This window comes from Pteropus alecto, unplaced genomic scaffold, assembly GCF_000325575.1.
Source record: "Pteropus alecto unplaced genomic scaffold, ASM32557v1 scaffold106, whole genome shotgun sequence".
NCBI classification, from domain to species: domain Eukaryota; kingdom Metazoa; phylum Chordata; class Mammalia; order Chiroptera; family Pteropodidae; genus Pteropus; species Pteropus alecto.
The window spans coordinates 10830391-10836087 of record NW_006442103.1 but is presented as its reverse complement, the minus strand read 5'-3'; positions in this window follow the sequence as shown (position 1 = coordinate 10836087).

The following is a 5697-nucleotide window of genomic DNA, read 5'->3' as shown; positions in this document are numbered from 1 at the left end:
AGACGTCACGTGCACGGCCTTCCTTTGCAGGTGCGACTTACGTGCGCCTAGAATGCCCTTCTCTGTATCCTCTCTCACTCCACAAACAAAACCTCTTCTCTGCTTTGGGAGATCCCGTCCCTATTCATCCCACAGGACTCAGCTCAGCATGCTCCTGAGACGTATCTTCCCTGCTCGTCTCCCTCCTCCACCCCAGCCTAAGTGTCCCCTCCTCTGTGCTCCTGTTACGAATACGTCCACTGCTTTTTCAGGCAGCACGCTCAGAGCTGGGCGCCGTGAACGCGATCGTCATCCGGTCCTCTCGGCATCCTGTGAGATGGCTCCTGATATTTCCATTTTACAATCACGAAGCCACACCATTTTGCCCCCCTCTCCCCCCACCCCACTCTATCTCTGTCTCCAACACAGAGCACAGTGCCAGGCATGCGTTAGGTGCTGAGCAATCACGTGCTTGCATGAGGAGAGCTTGCTGGCATCACTGTCTTCAGGTGCTGAGAGATGGAGCAGATCCAGCTACGGAAATGTGAGCCTGAGACAGTCAGACCTGCTGGTACTCTGTTCCCTGACCTGCAGAAAATATCTTCCTATCTACTTCTACCCTTTAACTCACCCTCCCTCTACCTCCAGGCTGCCTCTCTCTCTCTCTCAAGTAAACACTTAGACAAAGATAAAGGAAAAAGGGTAGGGAGAGAGAGAGAGGGAGAGAGAGAAGGAGAAAAGGAGGGAGACAGACAGACAGACAGACAGACAAATAAGGTCTGTCATTCTCAGTAGTGGCCTCTATTCTATGGCCAGAAGAATTCTGTTAACTTTTATTAAAAAAATCAAAGAAATTTAAAATCATTACACAGAGGTATGTGCATATAGTGGCCTGTTAAATACATTTTTTGTTAATGTTTCACCGTTCTCTCTCTCTCTCTCGCTCTCTCTGTCTCTCTCTGCCAGGTCTAGTCCCAGTATATACAGTTGGGGTGATGAAGGCTCCCCGCAGGTGTGTGCAGCCCAGATCATCCTTGTCCCAGAAACTGGAGCATAGAAGTTGAAGTCAGAAGGGCAAGCCCAGACAGAAGCCCGAGAGGCCCCAGGATCTGATAGGGGAGTTCGTTTTTCATGGCTCGGTGTCCGGTTGGTCAGATGGAGGCCCCAGACCCCTTGTCCTGCTTCCGGCTGGTGGTGGGAACAGAGCCAGAGGGCAGAGTGGAGAGCAAGGAGATCAGGTTCTTGGGCAAGGACCCAATGAGACTGCGTCACTGGGCCTGCACGCTGGGGAGAAGGGGGCCGGAGGACATGTGGGGGCGGGGGCAAAGCAACCAGGAGGTCAGACCTCAACAGGGGAGCATGAGAAACAGGACGGACTTTAGCCAGTGGGTGTCAGCTGTGCTCCAGGAAGCTGGAGAGGGAATTAAGAGGCTCCACAGGCAGGGTTAGGACCCCACACGGCCCTAGCTCAAGCAGAGCAGCTTCATTATCTGTTTTATATACTAGACTTTCATGCGAAATTTCCTTTGAGGACAGTAAGGGTTGCGGTGATGAGGAGGAGCCGGGGGGAGGCACGCCTGCCCCGGGTCATAGATGCTGCGTACTGGACCTCAGCGCCTTCTTCTTCCCCGTTGATCGGTGGGGTAAGGAAACTATTGGCAGGCGCCCCAGTGGGGAACAGCCCACACCATCACTCTGCAGCCTGTGTGGCCTGTGCAGACCCTGTCTAACCCAGACCCCGCGCTTCCTCGGCACCGCACTCCAGCCTTCAGAGAATGGCTCTTGTGGGCCCTCAGCCGTCACACTCAAAGGTCCCCGCTGGATGGAATGAATGCCTTCAGCACTTGTGTGTCTTTTTCTCGGCCTGGAGCACTTTTCCTTTAGCTCAAACGCTACCTCCCGGGGCGCCCTCACTGAGTTCCTCTGGCGCAGTGAGTCTCAGACACCCACACACCCCTCACCTCCCCACCCCCCACCCCACCCCCGCTGCCTGCACGTTGTACATGCTTTTAGCACAGGGGTGAAGCGTGCAAGTCTAGATTCGCATTTCACCTCTGCCATTTCAGGAGCTACATGACCTTGGGCAAGCAAACCTCCCTGTGACTTCGTTTCCCCATACTTGAGATAGTTCTAGTACCTGCTCCTATTGCTAGGAGGATCCAATGCGATACGCTGCTTAAAGCACTGGGCCCTGGGCCTGCACAGAGTGAGCACTTGATAAGTGGGAGCTGCTCAAAGACCAGCTCCAAGCTCCATTTCCGGCTCCTCCTCTCTACCAGGACGTTTGCAAAGAACAAATACGTCCGCGTTTTTGTCTCAATTTACCCATTTGGCAAGGATGGCAGGTTCCTGTGCCAAAGAAGTAGACAAGAGAAGTAACATCAGGAAGAGAAAAGAAATGAGAAAGGTGAATTTTTTTGTAGTTTTATAGCAATCAAGAGAGTCTCATTTTTTCTACCCATAGAAACCCTGCGAGCCCTCCATGAGAAACAGCAAAAGATCTGTGGTCCCAGGATGGCCCAAAATACCCACCAGCTGAGGCCTTTGTGGAGTGAAGGCGCTGTGCACCCATGGACCCCTGAAAGCAAAAGCCCTCATTTCCAGCAGCCATTTCTCCAGGCCAAACATCATGCTAAGTGTTTTACATGTATTAATTCAATTAAACCTCACAGCAATGCTACAGCAGAAGTACTATTGTATTCATCCCCATTTTATAGATGAGGATGCAGAGGCTCACAGAGGTTAGGTAATTTGTCCAAGGTCACGCAGCTGGTAATTGGACCTGAATTTGGGCGCAGGGAATTGGGTCCAGAGCCTGGGCCCAACCATTGTGCTCTGTTGCCTCAGAGAGATTAAGGGATATGTTCAAGGTGATCGGCTAGTAAATGCTGTAAAACTCAACACCAAGTCCAACACCAATATAGTTTTATTCCAGCTCTCTGTCTCTCCAAAGAGAGCCCCTCGCGATGGTGGAGGGAGTTCCCCGTGGGGACGAGGGTGCTCTCACTGTGGAGGGAGTCCTCCCTGACTGGCTGTCTTTCAGGCCATGGCCTTCCCAGGGCCATGGTTGTACTGGAGACAGGGCACTGTCCTCAGTGGGTCAGGCCAAGCTTCTGTCCCTCAAGTCCAATGGGACTGAGGAAAGCCCTAAGCTGCACCCTGCCCTGGCCCTTGTCACAGGCTGGTCTGGGGCCCATCATTAGAACCTCAGTGCCAGGGGTCAGTCACTGAGCAGCCCAGCAAAGCCAGGCCTGACTTGATCAGACACTTATGAGCAAGGTCTCCTAAACACTGGGGGTGATGGTGGGGGACACACGCCACCACTGCCATCTTCTGAGCCTGCGTGTGACCACCAGCTTTTAGGAAACGTCTTCTGAGTCAGCATCCAGTTCATCCTCTGGGTCAGTAGCCGACCTGTGCGTGTTTGGCCATGAGGGTAGAGGGTCATCCCCACTTCAGTTCACTTTGCCCAGTTTCCCCTGATGCGCTCCACCTTGCACCTGCCCACTGCCCCCAACCAGACCCTCTCTCTCGAGCTTCCTCCAGAGAGAGAGAGACAGCAAGTGCGATCCTGTTTCACAGAAGGATAGAATTTCTGAATCCCAGGCATCAGCTGGCAGGTTCCTTCCTGCCAGTCCTCCTGTCTGCCCTGAGACCAGCGGGTCCCTTGGGCTGTGGAGAGCTGACCCAGCCGGAGCCCCCACAGAGGCTCACGCAGGCCGAACCCGAAGCAGCTTCTCCTCCACTGCTCCTGCTGGTGAGTTCTTTGCCACATTTTTTCCTCTGACTCACAGTTCAATCTCTGCTGCTGGATCCTGACCACCATATCCAAGGGCCCCAAGCGTCTTTCTCCTATAGAGGCCCTGAAGCATTCTGGGGAAATTCAGCTGTGCACATAGCAGCAAGAATGAGCCACCCAGACTGGCTCAGTTCCCAGCATGCTCTTAAGGAGACACGTTATCCTATGTCCACGTTCCTAGCTCATATAACTCGGAGCCTCCTCGAACATCAGTCTCAACCCCCCACCTAAGCCTGGGCCTCGTCTTTGCACCAGAAGAAAGCATATCTGTCCCCAGATCCCCACCTTCTATGCCCATTTCTGTTCCAGAAATTCGGGAGTCTTCTTAGGATTTAAGGGGTCCCCAGAACTCCACTGCTCAATGCCCCACTTGAGCACCAACAGACGAACAGGCCCAGAAGGCAGAAGCAGAAAAACTTTAGCCAGGAGAATAGACCGTGGCTTCTGTGGTATTCTGCTGGGCACACTGGCGGCTTCCCCACCCCACCCCACACAGGCAGATAGATGCCCGCAATTCCAGCTCATTTCATTCGCTCATGGCTTTGCGTCCAAATCAATAAATTATTTAAAAAATATTTACAGAGGTTCTTCTATGTGTAAGGCAACATACTAGGCACTGGGATAATATGAGGATATGAATCCTTCCCCTAAATCTCTCCGTAGACACCATTATTATCCCTGCTTTTCAGAAGAGAGAATTGAAGCACAGAGAGATTCAGTAACTTTTCCAAGGTCATACAGCTTAACATACCCTGGAACATAGCTACGGGGCGGTTCTTTAGGAAGGCGATTTCGAGAAAGTAACTCGAGATTGGGGGTGCTTGCAGAAAGACGAGGCTGGCATGTGGAATTGTGGGATTTTGTTGTTCAGTGTGTCCACACGTAGCCATAGGACCTGCTTCCCCAGCGCGGGGCTCTGTGCAGAAAGGGACGTCGAGGAGAAACGCGTCTGCCAGGCGGAGCGAGGCCAAGCTGGTTCCTCCCCCGCGGTCCCCTGAAGGCTATCACATGCGGCCACAGACCCCAGAACTGGCTGCAGAGACTAGATGAGGCTGGGGTCCCGCCTCAGCATGGGGGGGGAGAGAAGAGATGCACACACAGTGCCAGGCTGAGGAGGGTAGGGGCTCTGATCTGGGTGTGGAGGATTCGCTGGAGGCTCCATGTGGGGGGCACCGGGTCCACCTGGCTGTGAGCAGGAGCACCTGGTCCCCACATGGGGAGGCCATGGCAGCGATCCAGGCTACAGGTGAGGTCCGAAGAGGGAAGGGCAAGGCCAGAAAGATGGGACCTCATGGAGCTGGATCCCACAGGGTTTGCAAACTGGTGGGGTGTGAAGGTCGGGGAGCGGGTCTTTCCTTTAACAGAGAACCAGACTGAGGCGCACCCCGGGGGACAGAGAGGACAATGTGAGCTCAGGCAATCACAGGGCACCAAAGGAAGGCCCCAGTTATGCTCTCAGAATCAAGGCCAAGACCAGGCAGCTATTCCTGGGACAGCCGGGCTCCTAAACAGGCTATAACCAGCTTCCACGTAGCACCCGCCAGGTGTCTGGTGCTGTTCTAAGGGTCTGACAAACATTCACTCCTTTAATCATCTCAACAGCCCTCTGACATAAGTAGTCTCCCATTCCACAGATGAAGAAACTGAGGCCCAGAGATTGAAAGACTTGCACAGGACTAAATCGGTCACAGTTGCAAATCTAGGCCTGCCGGCTCCAGAGCCCACGCCTGTCACCACGGTTACCAGGCGAACAGAAGGCAATCTGAGACCTTGATGACACACGAAATCCAGAGGTCCGGGAAAAGACCCACGAGTCCCGCCTCCCAGCCGACTTCCAGGGCAAAAAAGTATTTCCCCAGTGGCGGGAGGGAGCTGTTCCGGCCTCCCTGGGGAGCAGCAGTTACATGGTGCCCCGACAT